This window comes from Spermophilus citellus (genome assembly GCF_964194105.1).
Source record: "Spermophilus citellus genome assembly, chromosome: 1".
Lineage (NCBI taxonomy): Eukaryota > Metazoa > Chordata > Mammalia > Rodentia > Sciuridae > Spermophilus > Spermophilus citellus.
In genome coordinates this window covers 210527863-210543321 of record NC_138182.1, presented here as the reverse complement: position 1 = coordinate 210543321, position 15459 = coordinate 210527863, and the positions used below count along the sequence as shown (strand labels likewise).

Here is a 15459-nt window from a genome sequence, read left to right as displayed (position 1 = left end):
TGTACAACCAGAAGAATGGGATCTTAATTAGAATAAGTTATACTCCATGTATGTATATCAAAATACACTCTACTGTTATGTATATCTATGAAGAACAAATAAGTTCTTTAAATGCCCTTTGAAATAAATAAATAAAACATTCCAGTTGTTTCTAGAAATTTCCTGTTTCAGATCACTTGAATAGCTCTAATTATTTAAGTAATCTATTAAAATGCTGCTGAAATTCCTATGGTTTTGATTCACAAATATATATGAATAATTTTTGTTTAATTTTACCAATATGTAAAACCTACATCACCTGTACTATTAAGAAAATTAAATCAAGTCTCATGAATCTTGTATATTTCCAAAGGTCAAAAAATTTTTGTTGCTAACAAATGCACCAGGGGGTCAACTTTCCATAAATTAATATATGCAAGAGAATTTAAACTGCTACAGATAATTAAGAAGCAAACTGGGGCAAAAAAATAATACATTTTTGACCTACCAACCAAAATGCAGAAATACTGTATTATCAGAAAAATGCTATAAAATTTGCCATGTGTAAAGTAAACCAAAGCTTCTTTCTCAGTAAAAAAAAAATATATATATATGTATATATATATACATATATATATAACTTATTCTTTTCTGCTAACATACTGTCAATCTTTAACAGAATAAATTCTCAAAATATTTATCTAAAAATTCTTATAGCTCAATCTTACCTATTTTATAGGTAGTGCCTACCCAAATAAAAATATTAATATATGAGGGTTTTGGGGGAAGCTTCTATTACTATTACCCAGTATTTCTTTAATTACGTATCCACACATATTTTCCTATTCCAAGTTATAAAACCTGGTTTCAATTATTACTAATAATTAAGTTAATTTAAGGTACCCTTTTCTATCACTGAACTGAGATTTTAAGGTTTATGGCATACTGTTAAACACACACATACTCACATGCATATATATATATGTATTTATATACATACACATATATAAACTCAGTATATATGTATGCTTAAATAAATATTTAACATTGCTACAGCATATTCTTAAAGACCAAAACAAAATATATACAAGAACTTAAAAAAAATACTTTGAGATACAAAGGTGAGAATATCAGGTGGAATAGCAGACATTAGAAATTGACATATCTAATGTCAATATTGCTAGAAAGTAGACCTTATTTAGCCATTTATTCAAATTTAAAACCTAGCACTGCTTGAAAATAATTGAAAAATCAATTAGAACCCATTTGAAGATTATTTGCACATTTCTTTGAGTTTAAATAAGACAATTTTGTACAAATTATTTCAGTATCCCCTATGTATTTTTATAAGTAATTATAAACTATAGAACTAAAATTTTTAAAAACATAAAAATACATGAAATTTATATTAATGTTACCTGAGATTATTAACCAAAATAAAATTATAAATAAGATGGAAAAGATTGATAAAATATGGTGAGTTAAACTTCTAACACAAATTTATCTCCTCTAATTTTTCCATAATTATATTTTCACTCAACTTTTATGCAAAACTGTAGACCTTATCACATTTATAACTTTAGATGATTTATTTAAAAAATAGATCAAATTTTAACCAATTCAGTAAGTTGAAAAAATCGCTTTTAAAAAAAGAAAAAGAGGGACTGAGGATATAGCTCAGTTGGTAGAGTGCTTGCCTCACAAGCACAAGGCCCTGGGTTCAGTCCCCAGCACCAAAAAAAAGAAAGAAAAAGAGGCTCACAGTAGTTCTAAAAATATGTCAATAACTTGGTACAATTACTTGCTCAGGTTCCTCACCTTACTCATTGTTATATTCAGAAAGAACTATAATGCCTAGAACACCAAAAGACCTGAATAATATCAAACTGAAGTTATATCCTGCAGCAGGCTATACCCAAATTACTTTCAAAGACTGTCTTAGTCCATTCTGGCCATTATAACAAAATAACCTTCACTGGAGGGCTTAAAAATTGAAGGTGCCAGCAGCGATTTTTTGGCTGGTGATGACCTCCTTCCTGATTCACCATGGCCATCTTCTCACTGTGTCCTCACCTGGCAGAAGGGCAGAGCAGCTCTCCAGGGTCTCTTTTATAAGGGCACCATGCTCATTACCTAATCATATCCTAAACGCCAAATACCAATACACTGTGGATTAAGTCTCAGCATATAAATTTTAGACACACAAATATTCACTCTATAGCAAAGATGACTCCCATCTCGAAAACTTTAGTGGGTGTAAGCCTAGGTGGATTTTTCAGGGATGAATATTAGTATCTTTTCACGTCACAAACCTCAATTATACACAATAAAATTTCTTTTAACAAAATATATACAAAGTTTTGAAAAATACAAAAATTGTGTGTACATACACACAAAAATATATATATACATATGGACTCAAGGGACTATATGACACCAGAAAAGTTAAAAGTCACATATCTAGACAAAATAAGGATGTGCTAAATGTAGGCCATGTCTTTTAAACACAGACAGCTTAGGTTTCACTAGAAATAGTTCAAAAGAAGGAGGGGGTCAACCCTGGAAAACCAAAAAGGGAGATTTTTTGTAATTCTTTTTCATCTGTTTGTTGCCTTTATTGTTTTATCTATGTTAACCAAAATTAGCAGAGTACTAAACTTCTTTGTTTAATTTGAATGACACAAATGCAGTCACTGATAGAATGACAATACAGCACACTTCCTAAAGGAACACTACTGCTATCATTAAGTTAAATATACTGATAGCAGAATGAACAAGTATCTTACTAGATAATTCACTTTGAAATCCAAAGTTTAGCCTATTAAATATTCCTGTCATTAATATCTGTAATCCTTACTTGTGGTAACTCAGTAAAATAGTTGCTAAACCTCACGTGATAAAGAAAGGTAGATTTTACATTAATTCCCCCCTTTCAGTATCACTTAATTCACTTCTTTTAATTTTGAGCACACTTTTTTGTAGGTGAACACCATACAGACCTGTCCATCAAGCTCACTGGATGTGCCTCATGCCAACTGTAACAAAATGCCATAATTCCACATCATTACATTATGCAATAGCCAAGTTTTAGATTTTACACTGTCTGATTACTACGATCACATTATCTCACCACTAGTGGTTTAGTTACTGTATCAACTATTGGTATTAAATCTTTGGATGCAATGAAAGTTAACAATGCTATTTTTATGTTGTGCCAAAAAATATCATTGAATCTGTTTTCCCCTTTTGATTACAGTTCATTTAAGGGAAAAATGTTGCTGCATGGTTTGACAATGTTTTATGTGTCTTCGGCTGATAGAACACACAAAACGTTTGAATAGGCCCATTTATTTGAGCAGACGTATTAAATAATACTTTAAATGTGAACATGCATGTCATAAATTTTGTAGTCTCTTTAAAGTAGGATAAATCTGGTATTTAAAGTAGTCTTTGTTCAAAGCCATTTTTTTTCTAACAGTCATAAAGGGACTCTGATTTGTGCTGCATGAACAATGCCAGCATCATCATTTTAATGTTATCCATATGGGCTTCTAATAATAGATAAGAGTCTACATTTGTATTATATGTCTTAGAGACATTTAAAATCTAGATAAGGAAAGGCTGATTTCATTGGCCCCATAGTTAAAGGAAAGCAGACCCTAATTAAAAGAATTCTGTTCTGAATTAACTAGTTTGACATGTGCTAATTGACAGTTCCTGTGAAATGGTTCTAATTAAAGTCAATATGTCTTTTTCAATTAAAAGGAAATTAAGAATATACTAATATACATTAACAACTTAATCTGCCTTCAATATCCCATACATCAGCTGCTTTCCTCCTAACGTTATTGGAGAACCATCTGACATGAATCATCTACTGTTTGCTTATGGTATCTCATTATTACTTCACACGAGCACAGCAGTAGTAGATATCCCCTTGAGGAAGAAGATAACCTGCACATGCTTTGATTTTCAGAGCTCTTTCTCTTAGTTCATTAAATATAAACCCACCTTTTTGAATTTAAAAAATGGACATTTCTTAATAAGAATCTTTGCTAACTGAAAACAAAGACAAGTGTTTTCAATTAGTTGGTCTTTTTACTGTAGGCCTTAGAGGTAATTGCATTCTGCTGGAAAAAAGGCTGGACTATGTTTTCATCATTTGACTTGATTCAAAGCAAAGCTTGACTTGAGCAACATATAACACAAACATCACTCAAATAATGTTCCGTTTCCCAAGTGAAACTTTGGGGAAATCCCAGGTGGGAATACTTTGCATTGTATATACAACAGGAAAACAGAAAATAAGATTGCATAAATGTCAGCACTAACAGAAGGCCCATCATATTCAATGAAAACATAGCATTAGTGCTATTTATAGCAACATAATTAAATATTCAAATGTGCATTACCAAAGCTATGGTGTTAGCAATTTTAGTACTAGAGAAAGTAATATTAAACTGAAGCATCAATACTAATGTATGCAGCATTAACGTCACATGGAGAACTGCAAAAAAGATTTAAACTATTTGTTTGTTAAGGGATGCTTATAATGTAGATATTTTAATTATAATAATTTTTTTTTAATATTTTATTTTTCAGTTATCGGCGGACACAACATCTTTGTATGTGGTGCTGAGGATCGAACCCGGGCTGCGTGCATACCAGGCGAGCGTGCTACCGCTTGAGCCACATCCCCAGCCCATATAATAATATTTTTAAAGAAAGTTTTTATAAGATACTATATGTGGTCTTTTCATCTGATATAGCTAATATTTTGATAGGCACTTTATCATGATCTTTTTCGAGAGTTTAAAATTCAACCATAAAATATAATTACTTGTATAAATAGGAAATTATTTTACTTTCACCACCAAAACATGTATCATTCATGTTTAATAGAGATCAAGATAAAAGGCAAACAAGCCACTTTCACTATTCCACTTTTATTCGTTTATATTTTTAAAAAATGAAATTTGCTATCACCTGTAGCTTCTTGTGTGTGGAAGAGAGGAGAAGGCAGCCTCCCAACCAACCAACCCAACATCTCATTGAAAGCAATTTTTTCTCAAATTAACTTTATTGTTCTTTTCTGAGTACTTAACAAAAACTTGAATGAAAATCATCTTAAGTGGGACTCTAAAAGTAGCTGAAGTCTACAAATTTCCAGAATGAGTAAAAACATATTAATTGACTTTCAGTAAAGTACCTCCTTAAAATTACAAATATAATCAGACTCAATAGTCAAAATGTAATGTTATTTACCAACATTTGGAGCCCCTAGTTTGATTTTCAACCCTAGGATCTTGCTCCTCAAGCTGGCATAGACTGGAAATGCTGCAGTAACAGCATGTACTCAGCTTTTTGAGTTGGGAAAGAAGCCAGTGCCGCAACTTTTCTGCCCAATTAAAGAGCATTGTCTATAGCAGGCCTACACAACATAAGGCCTGCAGACTGCACACAGCCATGAAGCAATTGTTCATGACCCACCCACAGATTTGGGAAGAGGAAACAAGTAGAAAGACAGACAATATGGCACCCATGTCAGCAACAAGAGAGGAGGCTGTTCCACAGACTACACCTCTGAGTCTACATGTTAACAATGACAATACCACATATCTAAAGGCAGGATGGCAATCAAAATGAGCTATCAATCCTTCTAACAAAAATATTCACTACTACAGTGCTGTGCTAGGATAAAAATGTCCTAAAGAGCAGGAATATTATTGAACTGAAACTAGATGAACCCTGTAGCATTTGCCTGAGCTCTTTTACTCTTTAAGCAAGCAGTTAATAAATATTTATTAATTATTCTCATAGCTTATATTTTCTAATAAAAACTTGCTTTCATCACATTTTCTTGCTCCTGTCATTCAATTACCAGTAGGTGATTAAATAACTTATTGTTCAAACTGGGACACTTTTAAGAATGAACATGGAGGAGAATGATATCATGAAAGATGGTGAAGTAGGAAGCTCCAGGATTAGTCTCTCCAACAACTATTGAGTTGGCAAGAACTGTCAGAATCAACTATTTCAGAACCCTGGCTTTTAGCTGAACATAGTGTCCAAGGGGGTGCCTGATCTTTATCAAGAAAGAGACTGTAAATTGTGTAGAATTTCAATGTTACACATAGCAACTACTATCCTTAAGCCCTGTTGAATGCAGCCATGGAACAACACCCTGCAGTCCAAGTATGGCTTGTTTGTGCAGGGTGGACTACAGAGACTTTATCCTCCAAAATATGTAGTTCTGTATTTTGATCTACCTGGCAGTTGGCTGAAGGACTGAAACAGAGGCTGGCCATTGATTCAACATTGATGGGCAAAAGCAGATCCCCTGGCATCAATTAAAGGAAGTTAAAGAAACAGAACATCATTTATTTTTCTTCTCTCATTAGATCCAGACATTTAAGGAAATCCCTGTTGGTTCACTGACTAACTATAGAAATAATGAAATATAGATTTCAGCAATCAAACATGAAAAGGAATACACTCTTTGCAAAACAATTAGGAATAGTTACTAAACAAATGAACAACTACAATCTTTATCAAGCACTAACAGCAACTTCGGGTAAGAGGTGAAAACTGATTTCCAGCATTATTACATTACAATGTTCAAAATTTCCAATTCTCAACAAAACATTACAAAGTACACCAAAAAGTCGGAAAGTGTGACCCATTCCTGGGGAGTGGGGGTAAGAAACTTACACCATTCCCAAGGAAGCCTAGATATTAAACTTACTAGACAAAGACTTTAAATCAAATGCCTTCATCAAATTCAAAGAGTTGAAAGAAATGGTAAATAACTACAGAGAATTAGTAAACTATGTATGAACAAATAAGAATCAGCTCCAAAGGAATAGAAATTTTAAAAAGCAAATTATAAGAGTTGAAAATTATAAGGTATGACAAAACCTTCACAAGGTATAGTCAATAGCCAATTTGAACAGGCAAAAGAATCTTCAAACTTATAAACAGAGGGAACAGAGAGAAAATTAGTAAAGAAAAATGAACAGTCTAAGAGACCTATGGGTCACCATCAAGCACATCAATATTCACATTATGAAAGTTACAGAAGAAGAAAATCAGAAATGAGCAGAAAAAAATATTTGAAGAAACATTATCCAAACACTTTTCCGAATGTGATGGAAGACATGAATCTATACATCAACAATCTCAACAAACTCCAAACTTAAATAGAGAGCCACATCAAGATACATTGTTATCAAACTTCCAGAGAAAATCTTGAAAGCTACAAGAGAGAAGGGATTCATCATATTCAAGTCAGCCTCAATAAGATCAACAGACTACTTCTCATCAGAAACTATGGAAGCCAAAAGAAAATAGGATGAAATATTTAAATTATGAAATGAAAAAAAGATGCCAACCAGGAATTTGTGTCTTTAAAAAAAAACCTCAAAAATGAAAAACCTGAGACATTCCCAGATAAACAAACTTAAGAGAGTTCATTGCTAGTAGACCTGCTCTATAAACCCATATATATATATATATATATATATATATATATATATATATATATAATTTTAGTGCACTAGTTAAAATAATAATAATAATAGAAGAGAGATCAGTAGAGTAGGGCAAGCATATTAGAGAGAGGGAGGAAGTGTGGGAAAGGAAGGTACTGAGAAATGGGATTGATAAAATTACCTTATGTGCATGTTTGAATATGGCATAATGAATTCCACAATTATGTATAATTATAATACACTAATGGAAAAAAATGAATGAACATTCTATGTTGCAGTGCAAAGGCTTTTATGGTACATTTATTAATATACTTATATCCTTACCAATTTTTAAAATTTTTTTTTAGTTGTTGATGGATACATACCTTTTTATTTACTTATTTATATGTGATGCTGAGAATTGAACCCAGTGCCTCACAAATGCTAGGCAAGTACTCTACCTCTGAGCAACAACCCCAGGTCCCTTACCAATTTTTTTAAACTTATAAAAAGTACACTTTGATGGTGAACATCTACTACTTATAGTTATTTTTATTTTACATAGATTAAGACTAAGATATATACTCTAGTTATTTAGAGTCATCATATATAGCTGGCTAATTGTTTATACCATTGCATAGAGATTTTCTTTTTCCCTATCAATATTTTCCCCTTGAAACCTAATTTGTCTAACACAAACTGTCCAATTCAGCTTTTAGTTGTTACTGCTGTTAGCAACTTCCAGAAACAGTTAATTCAATTGTTTTACCTTTGCTTATAGGTCCTCAGTTTTGAGCTATCACTGACAAATAGAATACACTTACAATATCTTGTAATCTGTAGTAAGTTATTAGTTATTTAAATGACATATCTATTCATTTATACTTAATGTAATTACCAACATATTTTTACCACTGTACTTTCTCTTTGTCTCTTTAAAAATATAACAGTATTTTTATAATTGTTTATCCATTCACATCCAAAGTGAAAAAAAACTAAGACTATAAATTTTTAAAAAATACTAAACAGAGTCCTTTAGGCTAAAATGAAAGGACACTAAACAGAAACTTAAAATCATACAAAGGAATAAAAAACACTGTTAAAGGTTATGATATAGGTAAGTATAAAACCAAGTACTTATGTATTTTCAACATATAACTCCTCTTTTTAGTTTCTGTATGATTTAAGAGATGAACACACAAAACAATAAATACAAACCTATGAAAATGGCACATAAAGCATAAAGATTTAATTTGTGATAACAACAACATGAAGGGGAGGATGGAGTTAGGAGCAAAATCAATGCACCTTACTGGAGCTCAGCTGGTATCACTTCAAACTAGATTGCTATAAATTTAGGATGTTAATTTTAATCCCTATGGTAAGCTCTAACTAAATAACTATTTATAAGATTTGGTGGGTTTTCTTTGATCCTTTCAAACATCATGTATTTTGCAAATAGTGATATTGGACTTACATGGATTTAATCTACACTCCCCACCGGATTTGCAGGTTGTAGCTCTTCTTTTCAATACATTATTCTCTATTATTTCAGTCTCTTTTCTGATGATTGATTTATATCTGTCCTCATTTAAAAAAAAAGAAAAAGAAAGAAAGAAAATTGGATGTCTAACTTTAACATTAGATTACAATTCTCTCAAAGTGAGAAAATAAGATGAAGTACATGAGCAAAATACAAATATAGATCCTCTCCAAAATTCTCATCAAACTGTAAGTCATCAAAGTGCACATTTTTTCATAATTAAATTTAAATGTTTACAGAGTTTTCATCAAAAGACAGAAGATCAACATTTATCTTGACCATATAATGCAAGTAAGAATCTGAGATAGGGCTGGGGGTTTAGCTCAGTAGTACAGTATTTGCTAACAGGTGAAAGTTTGATACTCAGCACCAAAAAAAAAAAAAAAAAAAAAAAAAAAAAAGATAAATAATACAAAGATAGATAATACTTATTGTTTTATTTGAGGGAAAAGTTTTTCCTCAAGTTTTTTTCTTTAACCAATAAGTGTATATATTCTATACAATTTTGTAGGAAGGTACCATTTATATATACAAATAAGGCTATTAGTGAATATCTAATATTTAAGAAAAAAAATTCATTTCTCTTAAAAATGAGAAGTCCACTAAAAACATCACTAGTTATGGCTAAGTTTTGGAAATGAACTCCTTAAATAAATCTTCTGAATTTATTTTAAAACCAGGAAAAGAATGTTTTATGTATACTATAAAGTAAATATAGAATAATTTCTCAAATTTTTGTACACGATAGATGGCACATAGAAGATACTGCCATCTATCATGAAACTATGTTCGTAACATGAAGAAGAAACTGAATTCCACCATGATGAAAGATTAGAAGGGAAAAAAATGAGTAGATTGCCTCTCCAACACTAAATATCCAACTGTTTCAAATATTATTGCTAGCTATCCCTTGAAGTAAATAAAATCAAAATGAAACAAGAAGAAACTCTCAATTCCTTTATTCATTCATGGGCTATATTTGTCTATTAAATAATAAACAATGTATTCTGTTTAGGTCTTACTTTGCTCAAGCAGACTTGTCTATGAAGGAAAGAAAATGCTGTGTTAATATTAGTAAAGCACATCTTATAAATTCTAGAGTCCAGGGAAAATGGACTTGGCAAGAAATCTATTGAAGAAATCAGCATATGGCATAAGGCAAAGCTTAGCCCTGTGGGAGGACCACCCTCCCCACTTTGTCAGAATTGCTTTTATTAAGGACTTCTGTTATTATTCCTTTTCTCTCTACCATATCTCCTTACCTTGAACATTATGAAATAGTTAGACATCCTCTTTGGTATATGCATTATGGAAACTTTATTTTTACTGTTCAATAGATAAACACATTATCTACATTTATTGGTTCATGAGTTGAACACAAAGAAATACAGGTGTTTGTAATCTCTTTCTGGCTTTGCCATACAAAGAATTTCTACCAAACTATTCTTAATTCACCTACTATCACTTTTGTGATATTTTTCTTTTGTTCTTGCTAATTGAATATCATATTTGGTATCTCAAAGTATGAGAACTTTTCTCCTAAAACTTATCTCTTTAGAGAATTCAAAGATCCTTGTGTGTATAATAAAAAGAGACAATCACAATATGTAGCTACATGGGTCACTTTCTAAGTGTTTAGTTAGTCTCCTCTTTACTGTGAATACAGAAAACATCTGCATCAAATGGTGCCAATTTTCAATAAGAAAATAACTACATACAGAGAAAACAGCATGAGAAGAAAGCCAATGACTGTGAAATATTCTGTTCAAATGAGTGTAATGTGGCCCTTTTAAATTTTTTTATAATATATTTGGTAAAGACTCATTTTTTAAAAAAATATAATTCTTCCAAATCTTTCAGTAGTAGCTTTATCTTGTCATTCCCATACACTGATGATAGAAACAAAGTTAAGTAAAAGCCTAGCTTTCTGGTTGAGTTTTTATTCAAAAAATGTGAAAGATGTGCTTGAAGAATGCTGAAGCAGGAAGTGACTTGGATAGCAATGGAGATATTGTGCTGCATTTGTTTAACTTGCTGTGTGGAAGGCAAAACCTCCCACTCTCCTCCTTACCATCACAGCTGTGAATAAAACTCTTGCGTGCCTGAAACCAAATATAAGGTTGTGTACTCTTCAACCAGCTGTCAATCTTTCAACTGGCTGGTTTACAGGTTCTGAGAAGACATGCTCCTGTTTAATATGTGTCTCAAAACTCCTACTTTGGAAAATTCAATGAGATGAAAATTAAGAGTTCTCTAATTCCTCCTCACTGTGGAACAGTGACAACTATAGGACCTGGGAGCATTATCTTGAAGAACCCTGGTTTTGCTTATTAATTGATTATATTGTATTGTCTTTACATAAAAATTCATATTTAAATGTATATACTATACTCAGAGTATATTTAATGTAATATATGCATAACTCCAGGTTGATGTAACTTTGCTACAGATAACATAATGAATGTGTGAGGAAAAATGATGTAAAATGTCATATCCTGAAATATCAGGAAAAGTCAGTTAAGATTCTCCCTAGCTTTCTCACATTCCCCACATTTCTCATGTTTTCCTTAAACATGTCAGTAAATGCCTTCAATGTGTGGTTTTTTATAATTTGAATCAAGGGTCAATTACAGAACATCTTCCTTTGAAATTTGCTAATCAATACACAGCTTTAAATAGCATGTATGCTATTTTTTGCACTGAATTTTCTAAATGCTCTTTTTTAAAAAATAACTGAAGTAGTGTTGCTATAGTTTGGATCTTAACTGTCCCCCAAAAGCTTATATGTTAAAGATTTGATCTCTCACCCCTGGCATTACTGGGAGGTGGTAGAACCTTTAGGAAATGGGGCAAAGTAGAAAGAACTTAAATCACTGAGGGAGTTCCCTTGAAGAGAATGTAGGAACTGTAGTCTCTTCCTATCTCTTTGCTCCCCTGCTGCCATATGCTAAACAGGCTTTATCTGCCTTGTGATTTTGCCAGGACATACTGCCTTAGTGAAAGTCAGAAAACAAAAGGCCCAAGTGAGCATGGATTGAAACCTCCGAAACCATGAACCAGAATAAAACTTTCCTCCTTGTTGGTCTCGGATTTTTATTTTTTTTTTTTGTACTGGGTATTGAACCCAGGGGTTCTTAACCACTAAGCGACATCCCAGTCCTTTCTATATTTCATTTTGAGACAGGGCCTCAATAAGTTACTTAGGGCCTTGCTAAGTTGCTGGGGCTAACTTTGAAATTGAGATCCTCCTGCCTCAAGCTCCAGAGCCACTGGGATTACAGATGTATAGCACCCCACCTGGCAATCTCAAGTATTTTTCACAGGGATAGAAAGCTAACCCAAGTATTATGCTTCAAATATTCTTAAAGAGAAAGTCTTATTACCAAAAAATACATGTTTATAAATATATATTTTTATATATAGGACATGAGAATGCATGAATGAGTGTGTGTGTGTGTATGTGTGTGTGCACGTGTGTGTATGCTAATGTGTGTTAGTAATAATATCTTTTGAAGGGAAATCACATGGAAATGGAGAGAGACCCTCATTGTTATACAAAATTATATATAAGAGTTTACGAGGGGAATGGGATAACAAACATGGAGGGAAATGAATTTCAATAGATGGGGTAGAGAGAGAAGATGGGAGGGAAGGGGAGGGGGGATATTAGAGGATAGGAAAGGTAGCAGAATACAACAGTCACTAATATGGCAGTATGTAAAAATGTGATGTGTAACCGATGTGATTCTGCAATCTGTATTTGGGGTAAAAATGGTAGTTCATAACCCAATTGATTCTAATCTATGAAATATGATTTGTCATGAGCTTTGTAATGTTGTGAACATCCAATTAAAAAAAAAAAAAAAAGAAGACAAATAAACTTCTTTCCCTTGACATTCATTTTTCGCTGGGTATATTACAGAATGTTTTGCATTATCATGCTCTTGTAATAAAATTGTCCCCAAATCAGTAAAAAAAAAATAATAATAATAATAATAATAATAATAATAATAATATCTTTTGAGAAATCCTGAATTTTCTTGGAACCAATTAACATAGTCTAAAGAAAAATTTAATAGTCTTTCCTCTATTGTTTTTCCTCTGGATAAAACATTTTATATAATATGAATGCTAATAAAAGCAAGTAGAAATGAAATTACTATTATGTTTATAACTTAACCTCAAAAGTAGTTGAAACAATTTTCTCTCACTTTTGCAAAATTCTTGCCTCTGTTCAAAGTTCCAAGTAAATGTTGCATGTCTAAAGGAGAATTTTCTTGAAAGCTGCAGATCTCTTAAAGAAATCTAACGATTTAAATATGACTTGTATACTTCCAAGCTATTTTATTCTATATCAATATTGCCCCTATATTTAAAATTACACAGAGAAAAAGATCCAGTTGAAATTTATTAAATACAGAAGCTCCTCTAAGTGTCATGCCAATATCAGATGCAGTTGTAATGAAACACCTACAGTACAAATAAAAGACAAGTTAGAGGAGGGTACAAGTGAAACAAAGACATAAAACCAATCAGAAATAAATGTAATTGAATAAAGGCTCTTCAGAGATTCAAAAATACTCTGAACTAAGAATCTTCACTAGTATCCACAAATTATACTTAGGTAATTTTTTCTATTTTATTAAAAAGAATGTACATTCTCTATAATGTTGTTTAAAGGGCTTGTGACTTAATTTATTGCCCTTTTAAAAGAAGCAGTGATGAGCCAAGAATGTAGTTCAGTGGTAATTTGCCTAGCCTCTGTGAGACCCTGAGTTTGCAGGGCCCTAGTTCAATCCTCACTACCACAATAAAATGAAAAAGAAAGGAAAGATAGAAGCACTAAGATTGGTTTGTCTAAGTCCCTTGCATAAATTTTTCTTTGATTGAGAGACAAAAGAGGAATATAAGCAACACAGGAGAAAAAAGATGAGAATATGCTAGAAAACACCTTAAAATAATTACTACAGGATATTAATAATCTGTTCAAATGAATAAAAAGGGGGAAAGATTTGGTAGAAAAATCATAATTTTAGCTTTAAGATGCATCTTGTAAAGTTATTTAATATATGTGATTTGTGTGTATCTTCCTTCAGCTAATTAATTACAGAAAAGAAAAGACAAATGGGTGACAGAAGTAAATACAGTTGATCTACTTCTGGTAGCATGACAAAGCAAATTGTTCCTGCTCCAAATACACAGAAATTCTGGATAAAATACAACAACAACAACAAAAAAAAAGTTCATATGTAGTTTTAAAGTACCCAAGCTCCAGAAACAGAGAGAACTCAAGCCAGCACTGCAAGTGTGTAAGCTGACAGTCTGACAACTTAGGGAAGGAAAAAGAAGAAACTGAGCACACAGATCAGTAACTAAGGGTTTAAGGTCCATATGTAGGGACATGATTTGTGTTTGGGGCCTACACAAGCAGAGAATTAGAATGAAATAACTGAGATACCAGAATACAAAGTTCAAATGATCAAAAGAGGCTTATTCCATAAAGTCGTGGGAAGGGAGGTAGTTTTGAGACTTATTCCATTAAGTTGTGGGAAGGGAGGTAGTTACAAACAAACACAATGTCTCTGCTCACCAGTCCCAGAGAGCAGCAAGGAAGATGGTTCACTGCCAAAGCTCTGGATAGGAAAGTTTCCTGTGAAAGAGCAAAACCTGAAGATAACTTTGGGGTCCAAATTTATATTACCTGTATGGTATGATAATTCCATGCTCCATAAAAAATAGATCCTGGTAAGGAGTTTTTATTGACTGTGATGGTAGGATCTCCAGAAAATAAACCAGGTGCCAAATGTGTGAATGGTGTGCTTGCATATACCTAAAGAAAAAAAAAATACAAATTTGGTTCCATAAAAAAAAATAAAACAAAAGAAAAATAAATTAAAAACTAATTAAATTATTTACCATGGGAAATGAGAGACTGAGATAAAAAATAAAAACTACACCTCTCCAAATTTAGCTTAATGTCTAGTTTTGACTTTGAAACTATATAAATTTCTGGGCTGGGGGTGCTCAGTGATAGAGTGCTGGCCTAGCATGTGTGAGGCACTGGGTTTGATTCTCAGCACCACATATAAATAAATAAAATAAAGGTATTGTGTCCATCTACAATAAAAAATACTTTTTAAAAAAGAAACTATGGGCTGGGGATGTGGCTCAAGCGGTAACGCGCTCGCCTGGCATGCACAGGGCTCTGGGTTCGATTCTCAGCACCACATATAAATAAAATAAAGATGTTGTGTCCACCACAACAAAAATAAATATTAAAAAATTCTCTCTCTCTTTCTCTCTCTCTCTCTCTGTTTCTCTCTCTCTTTAAAAAAAAGAAATTATATAAATTTCTAACAAAATTATAAAACAAAAATGAATAAATAACTTCAAAAGCTATCCCCAAGATTTGAAAGTAAAATAAAATAAAGTAACCTATGTATCAAGTTACTAAGCTTAAACTCAGCA

The 15459-nt window shown here is 32.2% G+C and overlaps 1 protein-coding gene across 1 annotated transcript in view; it reads right to left on the bottom strand.

Moving 5' to 3' along the window:
• Positions 1-15459, bottom strand: part of LOC308655892 (uncharacterized protein) — a gene marked incomplete at its 5' end in the record, with an annotated part of 146058 nt that overhangs the window by 66257 nt on the left and 64342 nt on the right. The window contains 2 exons of the mRNA XM_081306298.1: positions 8926-9029; positions 14693-14821. The remainder of the gene's footprint in view (positions 1-8925; positions 9030-14692; positions 14822-15459) is intronic.